Source organism: Chamaea fasciata, unplaced genomic scaffold (assembly GCF_029207755.1).
Source record: "Chamaea fasciata isolate MVZ Bird 193981 ecotype frontalis unplaced genomic scaffold, bChaFas1.0.hap1 SCAF_1, whole genome shotgun sequence".
NCBI classification, from domain to species: Eukaryota; Metazoa; Chordata; class Aves; order Passeriformes; family Sylviidae; genus Chamaea; species Chamaea fasciata.
The window spans coordinates 147,844,461-147,866,813 of record NW_027094086.1 but is presented as its reverse complement, the minus strand read 5'-3'; the positions used below and the strand labels follow the sequence as shown (position 1 = coordinate 147,866,813).

Sequence of the window (22,353 nt, the reverse complement as noted above, 5' to 3'; positions counted from 1 at the left end):
TTTAATGGGATACGCAGATTAGTTTTGCTCATACAAGCCACACATCCCTAATGCAGCAAAAATATAAATCCTGGGTTTGCAGAAGGAGGTAATGTAGCTTTTTTATTCCTGGAAGAGGACGAGTCCCATCTTTGGGTTGTGTTTCAGGCATACATGGAAGAATGTAGGAGGCAGAGCATCATACAAGCAAGTGAGAAGCAGAGCCAGCACACACACAGAATCCAGGCACCAGAATAATTTGCAAAGCAAAACTAACGTACATCACTTTATGCATGATTACATTTTCAAAAGCAAGAAGTGTTAGGAAATATTTTTGAAGACAGTCAGTAATGTTTTGCAAGAATCGCTGACTCAAGCTCTTGATCTGGCCATTTAGCTGATGACTGGGAAACAGCCCTGGTTATGTTTATTCTTTAGACAAAGTCCAGCTAAAAATGCATCCAGGCTTAAATAATCTGCGTAACAATGACCTCAAAACCCCAAATACAACACTGCATTGCATGCAGGTTTCCCAACAGGATAAAGCATTGTCAGGGCTCACACCCAGCTATCTGCTTTCTATGCACAGTCTCCCAACACGGCGTTTTCATCTTTAGACCACTCTTGGAAGTAATGCACTATTTCATTTCCATTTGCATTTCAATATGGCCCCAAGGGCTTTACATACATCTGGTCCTCACTGTGTTGAGATTCTTCCCAAACACCATATTGCCTAAAGATGGTGAGACAAAGGATGTGCTGCATTTTGAGCAACTTCACGCGTCGGCTCTTGGCCAGAACAGTGAGCGGAGCATCCTGCATCCTACCCCCGTTTCACTTTGCAGGTCTCCATGCCAGCACTGCTTTACAAACAGCAGCAAATGTCACCATCCCAGTTATCTCAGGTGGGGAGAGCTGGAGGAGGAGGCACAGCTCCAAGCTCAAGGTTGTACACCGAGTCAGGAACGAGCCACCAGGAATATTTGACTCATCCATGTCAGAAGATCCCAAACTTTCCATGTTACCTAAACAACAAAAGCCTAAGGGAAGACACTATAACGGGTCTGCTGAGCACAGCTTGGGAACTAGAGATCTCACACACAGGCTAGGAGCTTTTTATCCATCACCTTGCTGTAAGTGCTTCCCTCTTTTCCCCCACACAGCAGCAGTTTTGCTCCCATCATGCATGTCACCTTCAGTGGGAGAGGACTTCATATATTTTTAAGACATTCATGCTTTTGTACAGTATTATTAAGGATCTGTGAGCTCTTCCAGAGAGCAGAATCTTGCTTTTTTTCCAGACTGAGGAGAATTTTTATTTATGCTTTCGGTGTCTCCTGCCCCAACACTACCCCTAATTCCCCCGGCACACCCACCATCCTGGGGCTGAGCACAGGCAGAGATGATAAATGAGACCAAGTGCCTCAGACCAGCCATGAGGCTGATTAACCCTCTCTTCTCCTCGGAGAGCTCAGGTTGGACACATCAGTTTTACCTGTGCCACCCAGGGGACTGGCAGTGCAGAGATGGTCCCTCCTGCCCGGAACAGGGTCAGCATCCAGCTGCTGGTAAGCAGAGAGCTGCAGACAGGAGGATCCTCAGACCCATTTTAAAACCATCTTAAAATAGGGCGCTGCCTCTGAGCCGAGCCAGCAGCACAAGCCTTGCCAAGATGCTGAAGCTTTCAGGCACTCACTCCTCACATTGGTGTTTACTCCTACCCAACCACCCGCACGTCCCAGCCCCTTCCCAGCCTCCACCACCGACTGCTGAGCTTCCTTTTGGCACAGGTGTCTCCAGCAAGGGCTCACTGACGTGGAGCATAACACACTTACCTCTCCATCTGTAAAATAAATATATAATTTTCGAAGCAAGGACACATATCAAAGAGCACAGGATGCAGCGCAGTGACTCATGCAACCAGCAAAGTAGAAACTTGGCTGCATCCATGCCTGCACAGGGCATTCTGCAGCTCTTCCTATAATTAGTCCTTCAAATGCTAGAGGGGAAAGGAACAAATTCAAAGAGGTTTCACTTCTCAATTATTCACATATTTCCAAATCAAATGGTTGTCTGTCAGAGAGCAACATGCCATTGCCCTAGGATATCAAAATGCAAACTGAAAAGTCTCTCCAGGAACAGGATTTGCTTTCATTACATTTATATCACCTAATTCATTTTAAGATTATATATAATTAGTCTCTCCCTCCCTTCCCCACCCCAATCCAATATACTCTCCCAAGCAATTTCAGAACATGCCACACATGCCAATGGCACTTCTAAGGCAGCCTTTCAAATAATACATGGAATTCTAATTTCTTTTTTTTTTTGAGCATTTTCTTTCCTTGAATTGCCAAATCTTTCAGGTGTGCATCAGTACCAATCTGGTTCCACAATATTTTTATTTTAATATTTTCTTTTTGCAGCAAACACCTCAAGGGAACTTTTTATCTTTACTCTTCATTTGCCTTCTGACTGTCTGAAATTTCAGTCTGCCATCCCTAATGTTTCACAGCCATTTTCCATCACCATCAGACTCTGTGTGCTACCTTCATTTGAAGGTCTCCATTTTCATTTTAAATCTCCCTGATTCCAGCAAGCAAACCTGCTGTAAGGTTTAATTGAGAGAAAGCCAAAGTGCCTGGATCACTTCCCCATCCACACATTATTACAGCATCGCTCCCAGCAAGGATGCAATTTTCTTGAATCATGGAATGGTTTGGGCTGGAAGGGACCTTAAAAATGTTCTCATTCCAATCCCCTGCCAGGGGCAGAGACATCTTTCACTAGACAAGGTTGCTCAGAGCCCAGTCCAGCCTGGCCTTGAGTGCTTCTGGGGATGTGAACTAGAAAAAAGTGAGCCCTCTCATCCTGTAAAAAATCCCAACAAACATGAGGAAAGTCCTGAGACAGACAGGGTAATCTGACCAGCTATGAATATAAAATAATTATTTCATTATTGTTAATCTTCTGATTGGGAAGGAGGAGGGTCTTCCTCATGAGGGAGAGATGGGGTTTGCTGTTGCTTCCTGCTCTGCTCCACCCTTCTGCTGAGATTTCCCTGAATTTAGGGGGAAAAATCACATCAATCATCAACCACTTTAGCACAGATGATGTTGGGGCTGGATGAAAAGCACCCCATCTCTACCAGAGGTGAAACAGCACATTATCAAACACAAGGAATCTACCTGGAGTGCCACCACCGTCATCCCAAACCAAATTCATTGGGTTTAATTGAGATGAAACTGAGCATTCCCCTATGGCAAGAAGATGCCACAGGGGTGTGATAAGTCTCAGCAGTCCAGGATCCCACAGCATTTTACCGCTTTGCACCTTCAGCTGCAGCCCTGTAGCTCTTCACTCTTTCGAAACAATGGATTTTTGATTTCTCGAGGAGCAAAACAGAAAATCAGTTTTGAGAGCTTCTTCCACTTTGCAAAACCCAATTTATACAAAAAACCCAAAAAGAAAAGGGATATTTCACCCCAATTTCCACACGTGTCCTTGACCCTGGGCGGCTGGAACTTGGATCAGCTGTTTGGCACCAGGGCCTTAAGCACCTCTAAATGACCAAAAGAAAAACACCAGAGCTCTTAACTCAGTTAACTCACAGCCCTAAAGGTAACACCAGCGTGAAGATGAACTCATTTTATCACAGAGTAAAGGTGAAGGCAAACCTCAAAGGAAGGAGCTCCTCTGTGCTGAAATAGGGACCAGCACTAGCAGGCAGGGTTGTCTGGATGTATAAATACCCAAAGCAAAAAAAAGCATCACAACCCTCCATGAAAAGAGAGGAAGAGAGGGAGAAAGAGAGAAGGAAAGGAAAGGAAAGGAAAGGAAAGGAAAGGAAAGGAAAGGAAAGGAAAGGAAAAGGAAAGGAAAGGAAGGAAAGGAAAGGAAAGGAAAGGAAAGGAAAGGAAAGGAAAGGAAAGGAAAGGAAAGGAAAGGAAAGGAAAGGAAAGGAAAGGAAGGATAGGAAAGGAAAGGAAAGGAAAGGAATGGAAAGGAAAGGAAAGGAAAGGAAAGAAAAAGAAAAAAAAAGAAAAAAGAAAAAAGAAAAGAAGGGAGGGGAGGGGAGGGGAGGGGAGGGGAGGGGAGGGGAGGGAGGGGAGGGGAGGGGAGGGGAGGGGAGGGGGAGGGGAGGGGAGGGGAGGGGAGGGGGAGGGGAGGGGAGGGGAGGGGGGAAGGAAGGAAGGAAGGAAGGAAGGAAGGAAGGAAGGAAGGAAGGAAGGAAGGAAGGAAGGAAGGAAGGAAGGAAGGAAGGAAGGAAGGAAGGAAGGAAGGAAGGAAGGAAGGAAGGAAGGAAGGAAGGAAGGAAGGAAGGAGAGGGAAAAATAAGAAAAACACCATTATTTAACTCTATCAAGGAGAAGATGTGGCATCCTGCACTGCTTCCAAACAAAGAACCCAGGAGTCTAAAATCCCTCCATCCTGCCCAGCAACAGCAGCTCTGAGTGCGAGGACACTGGGGACGGCCACCCTGCCTGGGATCAACAGTGCCAGCTGCAAAGGCAGGGAGAGGATGAGGAGGCAGCCTGGTGTGGAAACTTCTGCTGCTGTGAAGGCACCCTGAATGCACTTCAACCCCTGTGAGCTGGGAACTCCTCTCCCTACCCCAGAATCTGGCCAAAGGGGTCAGGGAGGAGCGTTTCTGGTTTGGCATGTCCATGTGCACAGACCAGCACCAGCAGAGGAGGGGGTGATGGAGGAGTGGGGCAGGCCGGCTTAGGCACATTAGCAGGGGAAAGGACAGTAATAACTTACACCCACCATAGATTTATGTGGGGTTTTTTAGCCTAATGAGTTCCCAGAACCACTTTGAAAAATTTCTCATCTCCTCACACAGCCCTCAGTCCTGCAGAGCTGCCTGTGACAGAGCTGACTAACTCAGGCCTCGTGCCAGCACCCCAGAAAATGCTGCTTTGCAAGGAATTTAGATTAATCTTGCTTTTAAAACACTGATCAAGATCAGGAGCACCAGCTCCGATTTCTGTTTTCAACTGTTTTTACTTCTTATTCTCCAACATTAAAATCACTTGCTCCCCTTACTGCAATTCCCCAGTAAATCACAGTATTTTATTTCCAGATTTACTCAAGTTTTTTTACTAACTGCACACTTTCAACTGGGAAGCAAAAGTGCTGTTTGTTATCCCTCCCTCCTGGCTGATCCTCAGGTATGGCTGACATATCATCTGCCAGGGATTTTCCACATCATGGGCTCCCTCTTACAACTGCAGCAGGCGAGTGCTGCCTGCAGTGGGTTTGTGGCTTGTGCACACATGGAGCTGTTCCAGCAGAGCTGCTCGGGCTCCTGTTCCTTCTCAATACCCACAGGCAAGCGTGTTTATCCGGGAATAATACTGTTTTGTTTCAATTTAGCCTCGTGGATATATTGCAGTGAAATAAAACAGATTAAAAATTAATCTCCACTCCAGATTAGGAATATCTGGATGGATGCAGCCATTTGGGAGCAGCTATTTCACATTAAATCCATATCGTGTTTTAATTTCAACAGCTCATCTGACCACATCTGCAGCAGCCACTTCCTAAAAGCTGCAGTGCTGAAAAGCAGGGAAGCTGTTGAGTTCCTGCAGACAGTTTCTCCGTTCAGGAACTAGTAACACTTTAAACCAGGTAGGCAAACACAGGGTGTGCTGAGCCAGAGCATTACAACAGCGGTCCAAAGAGCTCTGCCCAGTGCAGCATCTAAGGAGCTGCTGGCAGCAGCACAAGGCAGGTTTGTGTCACTGGAGGAAAGCCTCACGTAGATGTGATTTCACACTGATTTGTTTCATTGGCAACCCACCTTCCTAGAGACTCAAAGTCACTCAGCACTCAGGACAGGACCATCACAGCACTCAGGACCATCTCCACTGCATTTTTTGTTTCAGCACCAAGATTTGCTGGTTGCATCTAAATTCCCATATTCCTGCCCTGTCCCCTTCTGCAGGGCATCATCATCGAGGAGAGTTTGCAAACCAGAAGGCCTTGATTTTGTCTGTACTGAAAATCTCTCATGCAGCTCCAGGGATGCCCTCTGTGTCTCCCTGTGCTGAAGCTGTGCTGGATCTGGATCTTCACTTCTAACATGAGGTGATCACCATGAAGGCAAAACGTGCTGAGAGCTGCTGCAGAACAGAAATTAAAAGTCTCCAGGAATGCTGACTATGTGGTCTCCACAAAATCTTCGTCGCAAAAAGCTGCAGACAGAAAGATCAAAGCACATGTGGAAGTCCCCACTGACCTGAGCAACTCCAGGAGGGGTTTGCAAGTGCCTCAGCAGATATTTCCCTTGGATTCTAGAAGCAGGGCTGAGTCAATATCATGTGCTTTTGGGAAATCCCTCCTTGCAAACCATCCGCCTAAGGGGTGGCAAGAACAGAGCTCATTGCAGCAGTGTTAGAAAGCCATCAGCTCTTTCTCATGCTTTTTAGCACAGAGGGAAGTCCAATGAATCTGCAAGATGTTTTCTGGGGCACAACAGGAATCCCAGCTCAGGGCATCCTCAGTAAGAGATTAAGAAATGACCTTTTTTTTTTTTTTTTCTCCCCAGAGGTCCATAAACCAAATGTGCATTCCAGATATTTTCTTCAATGCTGTATTACCTCATCTCTACTGATCCTTGTTTCCACCTTCCACTTAGAGTGGAAGGACACAACTTCTCCCCACATTATCTTCTCCTGTTGGACTAGCAGAAGAGCTCAAGCAGATGGTTTTCAACTCAAACTCCATGATGCAATTAGGTTTCTTGGTCCCATTCCTTCAGCAGAGCTTTCTTTTGGTAACAACAACCTCTGCCACATCATGGACATCCCTTCAGGATTTGGACTTGATTTACCCAGTATCATTTTGCTCCTCATCCAACCCGCTGTTTCCAGCTCTACTGACTTCTAACCAATCTTAAAGGCTAGAGTAGCCTCTTATCTTGGAATGGATTTTAAGCATCCAACACAAAAAAGACAGGTTGTGGGTGTCAGAAGATCAAGCTCCTCTGTCTGTGTGTTACGTAGAAGGTTAAATTAGTGCATCACTGTCCTTTTCAACAACCTTAACACCAACAAAATCTCAAGCCCATCACACTAAGATTCTGCTGGGTAATTCCTTTTGTCATTCCACCTCTTCCCTGAATGGTCAGCCTATGGCTGAGTGTCCCACAGCAAGTTCCAAGCACACAGATACATCATAAATCCTGCTGAAGATAGCATCTCTCCAGCTCTGTTTGACCAGGGCAATGGAGTAGGTTTGACTGGTTGCAGTTTAGCCCTGTTTTTAAAATGTGTTTGCTGGAAAGAAAGTGAGAAATACACATCCCACCCTCCAAAAATGAGATATTTTGGAAAGCAAAGCTCAGGGCTCATTAGAAACGAGCTTCACTTAATCACAAAGCATTCCTCCCAGCTGGCCTTGTAAAATGTCATGGTTAATCCAGCCTCATTGCAAGTGGATATTTTTTGATAATGCATCAGGTGCAAAGCAGTAATTTCCTCGTGACGAGGCTGAGTGAGGAAGGGCTGCGGCAAAGGCAGACCAGGATTTCTTCCCAGTCTGTCCCCCTCTGGGGAAGAGGGACACGTGCCACTGATTTTCCACATGGGCATTTCATGGGGTAAAGATCATCCCTTGCCTGTTACACAGGGCAAAACAGACCATGATCTGCCTCTTTGGAGCCACTACTCAGGAAAAGAGGGATTTCCCACAGCACAGACCCGAGCCCACCTCTGCCCCCTCCCCTGCGTAAACCACACCCCACACTTCTGTGTGAACAAGGCAAGATAATGGGGCAGAAAGGGAGATGAATAGGTGAGCAATTATATGTATTATATGTGTTTTTCCTCAACCAAAACAAACCACCTCCACTGTTACCGGTGGGATGAGTGCGTACTTTACATTCCCCACTGAACAATTGCTCTGTTTCAAGAGGATGAGAGATTTAGAAGGTGAAAGAGATACGGTCCTCATGAAAGGGGACCACTGTCCTTGAGGCAGTGATTGCAATGATGTGTGCCCACGAGAAAACACGTCCCTTAAAAGCAGGATTCCAGCTATAATACACAGTGATATAACTACTTCCATTATAGGGTCAGAGCCCAGCTGAGGGTGATGTCTCTGTAACTAAAGGCAGATTTTCTTATCAGTTTATGTAGGCAAAATCAAGCCTCTGTTTGAAGGATTTTCCCCCAAAAGCAGAAGATCTGCCAGGTTTCTGGATGCTTTTAACTACTGCAGCATCTCTGCTCCAAAGCCAGACTGCTCACCCTTTTACCCTAACAAACAACAGAGCTTTTTCTTTTGTTAACATTAAATCATTCAGGCCCATAAGTGTCCGTTCTCCATTTCATTTATGGCATAGTTAAATTGAGAGTCACTGGCCAAACAAAATTAGCAGTCTAGTGTTCAAAGCATGCCTAATCTTCCTGTATAGTGTGAAACACAGACAGATCACATGCAGGTTTTTTTAATGCAATCTCCTTCAACTTCCACATATTTATACCCCCCGTGGAATTAAATCCCTGTGGCAGGTACTATTAGAAACATGTCACATTCAGCAGTCAGGGGCGGGATGATGCATGCTCACCCTCAATCACTAACACAGCTGGCCAAGTTTGCCCATCCCAGCTGTGGTAGATACACCTCTGCTAAGGGTCACAGGTGCAGGGTATCTATCCCACAGCATAAATCACAGAACAAAGAGATTCTCCACTGATTTTTCCTTTCACTGATATTTTTCACCTTTTCTATTTTAGTTTTTTTTTTTTTAACAGGACGGTGTCAATGTAAAGCACCAACACTTTATCAGAAAACGCTTGTTCTGCATTTACAAAGGAACACAGACTGAGCCACAGCAACCATGGGAGGAATTAATGCAATGGCAGCTCGTATATATCCATACTAGGGCCAAAATAAGCCCAAATAGAAGCAGCACATCTGCTCCCACTATCCTCAGTGTATTCTTCAAACAATGGGAAGAAAAGCCTGGAGAAGCACTGACCCTCACTTCATTCAAAGAATGCCCCTGCTCAATTCATGAAAGTTTGCTTTTCCTTTTCAAGTGAAAAGGCCAGAAGAATACTTGGGAAACCAAAAGATTGCTTGGGAAAAAAAAAATCATCTTAATTGCAGGAGGCTTCAAACCATCAAACCCCATAAAACTTGTGTTAAAAGATTTACAGCAAACTAGTGTGCTGGAGATTTGATTTTTTTTTTCTTTCTGGGTTTTTAGAAGGGGAAAGCAAATACAGTTTTTTAATCAATCTTTCCACAAGGAGATTTACAACGCTAATGTGCTGAAGCATAAACTGATACAGTGACAAACCCTCTTTCTCCTTAAATGTGCTAATAAGGTTGATCCTTTCTCCAGAGCTTTGTTCTTGGGAGGTTTCTGCAATGAGTTCACTTCTTTCACCAGCACAGAGCCCTGCTCATGTGGAAATCATCGGGCTGAATACATTCACTGCTTCATCTGCCCCTCAGCATCAGGTCTCAATTGGGATTTGGGGTGGTGGGCAAAGGACTGGACAGCGATGCAAAAACAAAAAGAAGTAAAAAAAAAAAAAAAAAAAAAAAAAAAAAAAAAAAAAAAGAGAGATAAAGAAAAAAGAAAGAAAGAGGGAGGGTTGCTTTTACAATGCAAAGTGAAGCATCATTTAAAATGATCTGTCTGGGAGTGGGAACAGTTATCACAGGGCATGCCAGTCCTGGAGTGCAGCTTCCCAGCACCTTCCTGTTAATGAACAGCAGCATCCACCTGCAGAGCCATCCCAGCTGGCCAGGAAGCCCCATCCCACGCCACCCATTTACCAAGGAAGCAATGACTCCACACTATAAGTTTAACAACAGAAACACTAAACTGAAATTACCTGCAGGGGTAAAAGGCCCTAAAGCAGAAGGTGAAGCCAAATGTGAAATGCCCACTGAGACATGCACGGGAGAGGTTTGACTTTTCAAGAGCAGTGAACTGATCAAAGGCACACGGAGCCAGAAGAAGACAGTCAGTCCTCAGGGTCGATATTCATTTTCCCATTAACACAGCAAACCGGGCACCTTGCTCGAAGAGGAACTTTTGGTGTCACAGACTGATTGCTGAAAGAAGTTAGGCTGAGACCCTTCTCATCCTCCACCTCTGTGCAGCAGCAGATTGCCACACTGAGGAGCAACCTCAAAGGTGCTCCATCCCGCAGCTACCCAAGTTCAAGTCATCTCAGTAACCTCCAGGTTTTATGCTTTTGCAGGTAACTGCAAACAAAGCCAACAACCTCCTCTAACTCCTGCTGCAAAAAGCTGCCAAGACCTACTCCATGGCCATCACTGGATGCAAACAAAGGTCAGCAGGGACTTTGGCTCTTCTGACACCCCATGACAGCATCACTTTGAAGACAGATGAAGTTTAAAAACAAGCAAAATCCCCGCGGCTCGCAGCTGCTCTCCCATACTGGGGCTGTGGCCAAGGAAGGATTCCTCCCGCAATATTTTTAGCTGAACACGTGCTACTTTTATTTCTTGAAGACAAGAAATCTCCTCAAGGCTGTGGCGATGAACACATGTGACAAGACATTTAACTCTTCCCCACTAAAGACCCTGTGAGACAAAAGTGAGGATAAGTGAATTACCAACAAGGGACAACAGGGATTTTCTTTAATATCCCACAAGTTTCAAAACCCTTTTTTCCACCCCAAACCAAAAGGCATCTCCAAACCCCTTTTACTCATCTGAGTGCCCAAGGAGGAAAATGTATATTACACAGTACTTTCCAGGGACTTCACAAGTGGGATCACTGCCATATGAGCAGGCCTGATACCTGCTAAAAAATTATCATATGCATGGACCTGGGATTGCTCCCAGCCCAATGCACATGAAACATTTCTGGTGTGGAAAATTAAGCTGCCCAGGGATGGAGAACAGTGGCTCTGCACCACCCAGCCCACTGCGACCTCTCAGTTGCTGCAAGGTGCAGGATGTGGTCCTTGGGTAGGGACTAAACCCCATTTAAACTCCACTTCCCAGACAGACTCCTCTGTCCAAACTGGATACCATGCCCTAGATACGGTCCTTGAGAAGGGACTAAATCCTATTTAAACCCCCCTTCCCAACCATATTTTCCCATCCATTTGCATCCTATGGCACCCTGCTCTTGCTGCTGACTGCTGGTTAGAGGAGTATTTATGGCACAGGCCTTTCTCCATAAAATAAACATAAACGACTTAGCAGCACAAACACAGGCTGGACACGCAAGACAGAGTATAAATAACCTGCTTACCCTTAAAACCTTTTTCCAGCTCACCTATGCCAAGTGTTTGTGCAGAATCCCCGTCTCAATTTAGAAACCAAATGTATTTTGAACAGGAGCTGACACTGAGCGTCCCCCGCCTCCGGGCCAGCAAACTGGCCACGCCGGCGCCGCTGACAAGCAGGGAGCCAGATCCTTCCAGCTCATGGTTTCACCTTCCCAGCTGGAAAATACTGCAGGGGAAGGGTGAGGAATAAAATAGAGATGAATGGGGAGTCTTCTGTTTAGATATGCCTTCTCCTTCCTTTTAAACGGGGCCTAAGTGCAGCCCGGAAAGGCAAACCCCAGCCTGAGGTTCTGGGATCCATAGAAGGGGCAGAACCAACCTGCTGCCAGCACTCAGGTGAGCTGGCCATGAGGGATTTGAGGCTTGGCCCTGGAGCCCATCGTGTGCGTGCCAGCTGCCTCTCGAACCCATCATGAGTTCAGATGTAGCCAAGGCTCTTAAGGACAGGAGTTCTGCTAATCTGAGCTCATCTCACCTAGTGCCACCCTGCTGAACTTGAGACATTGACTCATGGCACTACAGTGCAAGCCCCACCCTCGCCTCTTTGCAGAGACCTTTCAATCTTTTATTTGGTCCCTTTCTTCTGTTCAAAGCTCAAAGCAGCAGTCTCTGGCCAGATGTGACAGAAAGAACAGTTCATGGAGCACAGCTGGGGCCCTGCAGCACCCACCTTCTCCCCACGTGGCTTTTTGGGTGTGAAACATGGTTCCTGCTCATCTGAGTCAGGAACAGCTCATTCATGAGCTGGCACTGGGCTCCATCACTGCTCTTGGCACAGCCAGCCCAGCTCATCCCCTTCTTGCACCGTCCCAGGGTGACAGGGATGACACCAGGCAGAGCTGATGGAGGGGCAGCACGTCCCGGCACGCCTGAATTTTCATCTCTGGTAGCAAAGGTGGAAGGCCAAACTCAAAGTTTACAAGCTGAAGTTATGTTTACTCATGCCATAAAAGATGAAGGGGGTCAAGATTATCACAAGATAATCACTGCCTCGATTTGTTATAAAGCAAAACCAGCTGCTTCTAATTCCTGCATGGTACCAGCTGCTTCCCAAGGAGCCCACCAGCACAGGAAAAGTTTTAACTGCTTTCCTTCTCAACTGTTTCATTCCAAACTTTAGAAAATAATCACACAGCAAACAGTCCCGCATCTATCTCCCAAAAACACTCACTGCTTAAACGGAATGGATTGCTGCCTAATCATGAAAAAAACCACCCAGTCATTCAAAAACTACTCATTCAAGATTCCTCCGTGCTCAATTAAAGAACAGAGGAGCAGCTGATGAAAACATTTACAGGCTATTATTAAATTTTACCAGGTGGGGAAGCCAAGAAGAATCCAGATATTCAAATTTTTGCCAGGATTGATTTTTTTATTCCAGACGCACAAATAAAATAAAAAAAGCAGTTGTAGAAGGTTGTTTTGCCTCAACAGAATCGGTAAGTGCAGCTATCAATAACCATTGCAATAAATAAAACATTCGCAAGGAATAAAATACCTGCATAATCACAAATTCGATGGAAGTCATCTTTCCTGGTACGGGGTGTGCTAAGCACAGGGTACATGGCTTGGCACTAATTATTCAAACAGCAAAGTTCTCCAGGACCCGAAATCCAGAGGGACAAATGGGAACAACAATGATAAAAATTATGAAAACGGGGGCACCCCAGATGGGTCCAGCATCATCTTCACCTCCCACAATATGGACATAAGTGGAGAAATCACTGAACCTGCTGCATTTCTTCTCAGTGAGGGAGAATTGACAACTCCCCTAAAGTGATCCCAGAAGGAGCAAATCCCCATTTGCCTCATTCCCCAGAACACCCCTCAGGGACCAGCTGTGATGCCGATGGGTAGCGTGTCCCCAGAGCACTCATGAGGCTGACTGTGTGTTCCCCAACTCTTTGGGGGATTCCAACTGGACACCAGTGCTGCCTCTCAAGACTTGGGACAATTCCAGCATCTTTTTATGACTGTGAATTCACCCAGGAGGCCACATGACACTTGTATGAAAGGGACTCTGCGCTGTGGAGCTGCTGTGGCAGGGATCAGGTGAGAGTCAGCAAGCATCCCTGCTCGTGTTTCCGTAGCAACTCCAGCTCCTGCTTCCCTTTACACATTCCCTTCCTCTCTCCAAAGTAGGCCAAGACTGTCTCCATCATTCAGTCACACAAACCAGAGATTAGGGGAGTTCAGTGAGCCCTGAGTCCATTCAATACAGATATTGATGGAGGATGCATTGGCATTAAATCATCTCTCTACACGTGCATTCAGCCTCCCCTAGAAACACAGGAGGAACCCATTTGGAGAATGGGTATCTCAGCATTCCGTCCAAAGCATCTCAGCACTCAGTATAAAAACAAGGATGAAGATGGAAGGCCAAACTTCAGCACACTCTGCCAAAGTTGGATGTGCCTGGGCAGGTATCACCTAAACCCAAAATTCACACAAAGGAGTCCAACATCCTTTGAAAAAAACAGCCCTAAGGCTCAGACCTGACCAGATATCAGGTACTTAAGTATTATTTTTTTATGGCTGAGGCCGACAACATCTTTTCCAAGCGGGAGAACAAAGCACAGCCAAGGTAGGCACCCCAGACTCCCACCCACCATGCCCTTCTTCTCACTTAACGCCAACACTTCACCAGTTAAACCAGCTCCTGACACTGCTTTTTGGCCTCTCCCTGTCATGAAAATGACACTTGGAGTTCAGGCATGAATGCCCAAACTCAGTTGTGGCCATTAATCAGGCTTCATCCATTCAAATCTATCCCACAAGAAAGGAATTTGCTTGAAAAGCAGATATTTAATCACCCGACACTTCCCCCAGCATTGTGGCTAAACCATCCCTGGCTGATGTAGCCACAGCAATAAAAGTTCAAGTACAGGCACAGTGATATCAGTGAAAAAAATACCAGATGGGTACTGTGAGTTGGTCTCACCCAAAATACCCCTGTCTGATCAACAAGGGCTGTGGATATAGTTTGGGAATGTATTTGGTCCTTAACAAAAGCACTGACCTGTTTATTTACTCATGTCACCAGTGTAGCTGAAAAAAGCTGGAGGTTTGTGGCAATTTTTTTAGAAAATTCTCAGGGAAAGTGGCAGCTCTGGACTTAATCCTCCCCTAGCCAAGGGCAGCACATAAGCACATGTTTCAACTGAAACCAAAATATGCTCAGGCTTCTAGCCTTAGTGCAAGCAACCTGGTCTAGTGGGAAGTGTCTGTCCATAGCAGAGGTGTTGGAAGCAGATGATCTTTTAGATCCCTTCCAACCCAAACCATTCCATGATTCTATGAAGGCACACACTTAAAAAGACCAACCAAACAACAACAAAAGCAGAGCAAGAAATGCTACAGGGGAGAGGAGGCACCCAGTTTTCTCATAAGAAGATATATCAGATTGCGGCTAAAACTAAACCCACACCACAGGAACACACCTTCATCCCCAGTGAAACCAAGACTAATCTTCAAGCCCTTGGATTAAAAGAAAAAAAAAATACACCCCAAAAGCCCATCTCCCAATAAATTAGTTGATCTCTGGTTATTTCTCCTGCTCTTATACCAGTCTAGAAAGAAGGGATCAAGCTAAATTATTTTGATTAGTTGGCATTAAAGGAAAACCCACTGTGATGCTGGGCCATTCAGTGCTCAGTGCACATGTGCTTTGCTGACCAAAAAGCCTTGAGATGTACTTGACCAAAACTCAGGTATTTTAGGCTAAAAACCACACGTGGCCAGAATGAGAAATCACTCCTGTGGCAGAGGAGAAGCTGACTATGAGGCACCTTCGAGTGGAGCTTCTCAGTCTATCCACTCAACACAAAATCCATTACAACCAGAGATGAAGTCAAGATGTTATCAATTTAAAAAAGGGTGGGGAAAGGCAGCAGCTGCACAAGTCTGCAGGACTGCACCAGCTCTGCGATGTCCCAGCAGACAGAGGTTTGCTGAACAGGTGACTGGAGGGCTGGCCCATGGGGCAATGCCTCCTGCAGCTCCACGTGGCAGCTGGGGTTTGCAACTCCAAACCCCAGACAGCCTAGATGGGAGAAAACATCCGGCCAAGATGATGGCAGAGCAAAGCTCTCACAAGCCAGCAGCAGGAACACATAACCTTCAAAAACTCCATCTATGGAGATGGCACCAATGCCAAAAGGCTGAGCAGGAAAACAGAGGGGGCAGATGTGCAGTGCTATCACCAAACATCTCCTTTAGGAAACACTTGGGATAAGAAGAGCTCATGGAAGGAAAGCTCAAGATATGACAAAGGACTTAGACAATTTTTTTTAAAAAAATAGCTAAAATCTGGAACATTTCTTTTCATCAGGATATAAAAATGTGGATGATGAAGTGCATGTCACTGCTACATTCCATTTACACACATCCCTCCCAAAGGCTGCCTAACATCTGGTTAATGTCATTAAAAACAACCAATTCAGAGCATTCAGACCACATGCTTTAGTCCACCTCTTTCAGCAAAGGCCTTACAGAAATTAATATATGCTGGGTCTAAACAAGAATAACAAGATGTGCTCCATTGAACAGGGACTAACACTGGGACATAAAATGGCTTCAGTCAAAATTTTATGTTCCTGGAGTGAATTGAGCAGCTTCAACAGTAGAATAAATGAAAAGAGAGGGAAGCTTTGCTTTAGAAGAACCAACATGCTGAACTCTACCCTGTACCCAGCTGCCCGATGGTGAGGGACTCCACTGTACACACTGCAACCTGGAGACTGCAACTCCAGCTGCAAGGGATGGCAGGCAAAATGTATTTAAACTGAATTAAAACACTAATGCACCATAACTAGCACTAGCAGTGAATATATGTTTATTTTATATTCATGTATTCTATTTATGTGTGCGTGTGTGTATACATGATATTTAAAAAATTCAATAGTAAACCTTTCACTGGCCACAAATCTCTCTTTTTTTTTTTTTCCTTCCACAAAAATGAATAATTTCCTGGGTTAGCTGGCCACAAAATCTCTGCAAATTTTTTTATATTTTTCTTCCCCAAGAACGAAGCATGGTGCAGGTTTGGAGATGAGCACCGTGGATCCAGCACAGCTCCATCACATGTAAATCCTCACACCAAGGAACACTTTGCATCAGCCTCATCAGGTTATATGGGAATATAATTAATCAGGTGACACATCCCACATAAATAACTTATGAGAAGCCTGTCGCTTGGAGGAGAGATGGTAGCCAAAAGGTATCTTAATTCACTCCAACAACGGGTTGGGGAGAAAATACAAACACCTGGATGAAGCATCCATCTTTGCACTCACTGTCAAATATCCTTGGCTAAGGGGAAACTGTGCATCTGCCTTTTGCAGAAAATATCCTTTTGCTTTTCTTTCTTATCCCCGCAGTTCTTTTGGGGGTGGAGGGTGGCCTTTGCAGCACGTTGTGGTTCTCGAGGTGGCATCAAAATGAGTGAAGGCAGGAACTTCTGGGCAAGATGGGCTTTTTGTTATCAAACATCCTGCAAGGAGTTGTTGGCATCACACACCCTTGTCCACCAAGGGCAACTCTACACCACAGCCAAAATCAGGTGAGATGTCAACTACCTGCCAGGCAAAGGAGAAGAGTTTATGAGGAATTCCCAGGAGCAGCAGGTCAGCTATTGGAAGGCAGAATAATCTATAAATCACTCCTACAAATTAATGGAATGGTTTTTGAGCACAGTAATCTGACTGTTCCCTCAAAACAGAATTTTACATATTTTACTATTCCCAGCAGTGCATGTTAAATAAATTCGAAGTCATTTAATTTATGCTAGAGCTGTCATCAGGGACATCCGCTTAGAATCATAGAATTGTTAAGGTTGGGAAGGACCTCTAAGATCAGTCCAACCATGAACCCAGCACTGCCAGGTGCACCCATGAACTGCAACACCAAGCACCACACCTACACCTTCGCTCTCTATGGAGCCTCTCTCCTCTCCCATCTGTGCTACGAGTGCAGAGCTCCTTCACGTGTCCTTCCTTTCCCCCTGCAAACTTCTGCTTTGCAGCTGCCACCACAAAGCCACTGAAGCTTCCAACCATCTGACATCACCCCAGCCCCTGGGTTTTTGCACCCCTCTCCTGCCCTCATAATAAAGCCAACACTTCATGTTGTTTTTCTTTGATGGAGAGGGCAAAGAGAAACCACCTTGAGGTCCACACACACTCATAGGAGCACATCACTTCTACCACCCCTCATGAAGGAGCACAGAGCATTTCAGGAGATTCATTAAATCTTCAGCTATTACATGCAACAGCTCCAGATTATTTGGTATTTTATAGCGACAGAGCATGGGACGCCCTGGCATCGCTCCCACTCTTGGAGTGTAACTAACCTCCAAGTCTGCTCAGACTGTCAGGAGGCTGATTACATGAAATAAAACACTGCTTTTGACTATTAATTAATATTGACTTCACCATTTGACCTCCGAACATGTTGAAATTTATAGGCTCGCTCTCCAGGTTTATTAGGGCACTATTAATAATCTGAGAAGTATTTGGAGTCAGGCACCTTAAGGAACTCAAAAGAGCTCTTTGGTATGATGCATAGACATCATCTCAGGCTACTTTTGGCTTGGAAAAAGCATTTGGCTAATTTTCAATTTGTCAAGTGAGCCCCTGACGAGTTGGTAACGTATCACGGAGCAGATCTTCGGGAATCTCCAGCGGGCTTTTTCCCAGCCATGGCTGGCCACAGCAGCATGGCACAGGGATATTACAGCAGGCAAGATAATAACCAGATGGAGCAGAGCAGCCATCTAGGCTATTTCGGTAGATCCACTGCAGATGAACATGATACAAAAGCCAATTAACTCCAATATATCTGACGTGTAAAATAGTTTTGCATTGAAATTCTGTGTGTTTTTTTTTTTCTTCTTCCACATTTTTCCTCCAAAATACTGGGCCTTCTTAATGTACAACAGTCTGAATGAAACACAAAATTAGCCTTTTCAAAAAAAAAAAAATTCAGAGGAAGCATTCAAGGATGGAACATTTTTAAGTCCATAGAAAAGCGGAAAGAGTTAACAACTTTTCTTAAAAACTTGGGTTTCTACAAAAAAAAAAAAAACCACAAGTCAAAACCACAACCCACCTTGCTATTTTCAAGCTTTTACTTTAAAACTAGAAAGCATCTTAGTTTCTTACATGTGTCACATATGAAATTGTTAAGGACTACATTTTTGGGTAGTTTATTCAGTGACAGGGAAGAGACTTAAGACAAAGTCTCCAGAAATCCTACTTCTAAGCCATCTCATTCTTTACCTAACACAACATGTTTTTTAGAAAGACCAAGTCTGTGAATATGAATCTCTAAACATTACAAAGGGTAAATTCAGTCAGCATGCATTCTTCTAAAAAATAAATAAGCAAAGAATGTGCTGAGAGAACTAGTAGCATCCAGCATTTTATCTTCTAAATCTATTTGTGACTCACGGATGCTTAAAAGCAGTGGTCCAAGGCCTGGGAGCTGTTAAAAGCACTTTAAATCCTTTAGGCTGCTTTGAAAAATCTCCACGTCTTTGCCACATGTGGATATTTTGCACTGCGGAGCCAGGAATCAATGCAAGCATTTAAACTTCCTTTTGTCAGGAACGACTTAAAGAGGGGAGCACGGAGGCTTGTAAACAAAACTGCTGACACCTCCTGCGTTATTGAGAGAGAACCATGATGCAGCATTAATTGAAGGAGCACCTTCAATCTGTCAAGTCAAACAACACCCACAGGGGCTGTTCCTGGCAGGGCTCGGGTTGATGCTGCAGCCGTCAGGGCCATGTCATTAAATCTGGAATTTTTTCATGATACCTCAACGACTGTGACAGCGCTTGGGTCATCTCGGAAAGATGAAAGGACCAGCACAGCTGCTGAGCCTGGGCTTGATTAGCAGTGACTACGTGGCTCCTGGGAGTCTCGCTCCGCTTCAAGATTTCTTGCAGATTGGATGATTTTGTCACCTCCCTAGCAGATTGTCACCTCTGATGAGTCTGCACTGACCCTCCGGCCCACGGAAATGAGTTTTCTCCCACTGAAACAGGTCCTCTATCCCAAGAAAGTGGACGTTCCCCTCCATACCCTCACACACACATTTTGTGTCGTTTCCACCATGGAAAGTATCAGTCGCAGTGGGACAGCTCCGCTTTCTCACCAGGCAGAGAAAGGATCAGGAACTCAACGCCTCGTCCCAACACAAAAACCAAACCACTTCTTTCCAGCATGGCAGCGTCATGGCAGCCAAAGTGATCCGTTTTGCGCAATTTGCTGAGATAACACCAAATATCTACAGCAGAAAGGAGCTTCCAGAATATAAAAAAATAACACCATGACAAGGAACATAAAAACTGATGAAGGTCCGGCCCAGACGACTCATATCAGCACGACTGCCCCTGCAGAGCTCATGCCTCTCCAGTCCAGCAGGCTACACTTGTCACCAGTAAACTTCATTGGTGCAAATGAACAATGAAAAACAAGCCAAAAATTAAACATAGTTTAAATGACTGAACTGCTTAAAATCATTTTTACCACGACCAGTCAAGTCTTCCAGTTGCCTCCTTGTAAAAACAGAAGAGAAATAGGAAAGAGTAAGCAGCTATTTGATTTTTCATCTCCTCCAATTCATTGCTACCTCTGCTCAGAGGAGAGCTGCATTACACTTGCTTTTAAATGCAGAGTTAGAGAAGGACATCTCATCCTTCAGTGGAGAAAACAGAAAAACATGCGACAAAATTAAAGACCAGCTAATTTAGAACCAAGTTTGCAAGGAGCAGAGCTCCAAACTGCTAGGAAGAGGCAGGCAGAAGAAAGACAAGACCCAGCACAAAGCCTATTATCTCAAGGGAAGAGATTCTTCCCCATTTCTCTGATGGGGAAAACCAGAAATGGGTGGGATCTGACCCTAAGCTCATCAGGTACAGCTAAACCAACCATCAGACAGCTACTTATCATTAACACCTCACTAATGAAAAGAGTGTTTTTACCCTTTCTTTCAACCCTCCATTCTTTTCCATTTCTTTAGGCCATGGCATTTGGCAGCAGGAACTTCTGCTTGGCATTAGAATTAATTCTCCCTGCTGGCTCATTTTTGGTAAAAACCTGTTAGTATGAACACTTGAATTTGACAGATACTTGCACTATTCACTCTTGCAACTCAAGGCACAAGACCTCTCAGAACTCTCTCTCAGAGTAAAATTACTGGTTTTTTCTTAATTACACCGGTGGTTAATGCAACCTCTGACAGAGAAAAGGTTGAACATTTAATTTGGCAAGGTTTAGTGCCAATCTGCATTAGGCCACAATGATTTAACCTCTACCTCTGTGGCACTGTGCCTGCATCCTTCTCCTAATAGCACATGTCCCTGCCCTACATATTTCACTGGGATCCCTGTGGCAGCTCTGCCAGAGCTCCCCGGGACCAGCAGCTTCCAGCGAGTCACCAGGGACACTGTGCAACCCTGCCATAGCAACATGTATTCTTCCTTACCACCAGTACACTATTTTAGATGTCAAAATCAAGACTTTCGTTAATTAGAAGGCTAATTACACTTCTAATTACACTGTACACACCGATATGCTCCTTTGTACAGAGTTGCGTTTTTGAGATGCAATCTCACACTCCAAAGTTCAGACAGAGGAAGTATCCAGTGATGCTTTTGCTGATGAAATAACCCCGCAAACCCCTCTCCATAATTTCCATGCACAGACACATAAGAAAACATAAGAAGTGCATAACAGTAGCAATAAAGAAGAGACCTTTTTGTTGGGGATGATGCATCTTGTTCTTTACACACTGAACTCACTTCAAGTCCTTCAATCCAACCCGAACCCATGCAACCTCATCTCCTAAGACACCTTATACTCATGTAGGGTTATCACAGTGGCAATTTATCCTGTGTGTAACCAGGAGACAATTTCGTAAGGCACATGCTGGGTTGAGTACATAACTGCTGCTTAAACTATTAAGTTTATTTGTGTGTTTATTTTTCTTATAATTATTCATTCATGTTTGTTATTTATTATTAATAAACCATTAATAATGCATTAGTTTTTAATTATTATTTCTAATATTTGAGTACCCTGCAAACACTGATACATCACTTCCAGCATCTTAATGTGGCTGAAGAGTGTTTTCTGTGCTTACAGGCATGGGGTTGGGGCACTGGAAGAAAAAGTGACTTCTGGAGGACCCAAGGGAAAATGAACAAGAGAGCAGAGGATCAACCCAGGTATTTCCACATATCCAGCATGTCTGATGACTGCTTCATCCTTCCTTTCATCAACAGGATGAAGCAAAAGTGGCCTTTAAGTATGGCTATAACATCTATAAAACAAATTCTGGCATAGGGTCTTCTAAGAGGAACACTTTTTTTTTCATGCCCCTTTTCTTCTGGCTTAGCAGGAGCTAAAACACAAAGCCTCAAACTTTGCTCTGCCTGTCATTCAAAGGAGCAGTGTGGTTTCAGTCTCTCACCACTGATGCACCACCTTCTAAGCTGCACCAGGAGATGTGAATCCCTTCTGGAGTGGTGAAACTTGGGAGCATTGCCCCACCTTAAGGAGAAGGTTTTCAGCTCCTAACTATGAGTTTTAGGTGCTTAGACAAATAAATAAAAACTCACATGACGACAAGTTTTAACTTAAAATACCTCAGTACAGTTTAAAAAAAAAAATCAATGTAAAATATAAAATGCGGGGGCACTGTGCCATAATTAGCATAAAGAAGGCTTTGGCCCCAGAAACACCAGTAACTTCCTAACACCCTGATGAACTCCGCAACCCAGGAACGAACCAAAGTCCACACAGGAAAGCAATCATTGCCAGCAGCCCCCAAAGTGCCTGGGTGTTTGTTTCTCATGTGGCACCTTCTGCTCTTAACATCTCCTTAGTCGCTATCTCTCATTTATTAGAGGACAACACTTTCCTATCAGCTACGGTTCCACAAACAAGCCAAGGCCACCGAGCAGAGGGAGCTCCCAGGGGCCAGGCAGCAAGAAACCTCATTTGGCTCTGGCTCCTTAAAGCTGGATGATTTAACTCTTCCAGAGCTGTGACTGTAATAAGGCTATTTGCAAAAAAAA

The 22,353-nt window shown here is 44.8% G+C and overlaps 1 protein-coding gene across 2 annotated transcripts in view; it reads right to left on the bottom strand.

Annotated features, from left to right (window-relative positions):
• Nucleotides 1-22,353, bottom strand: part of ACVR2B (activin A receptor type 2B) — a 98,893-nt gene that overhangs the window by 36,207 nt on the left and 40,333 nt on the right. The window lies entirely within an intron of this gene.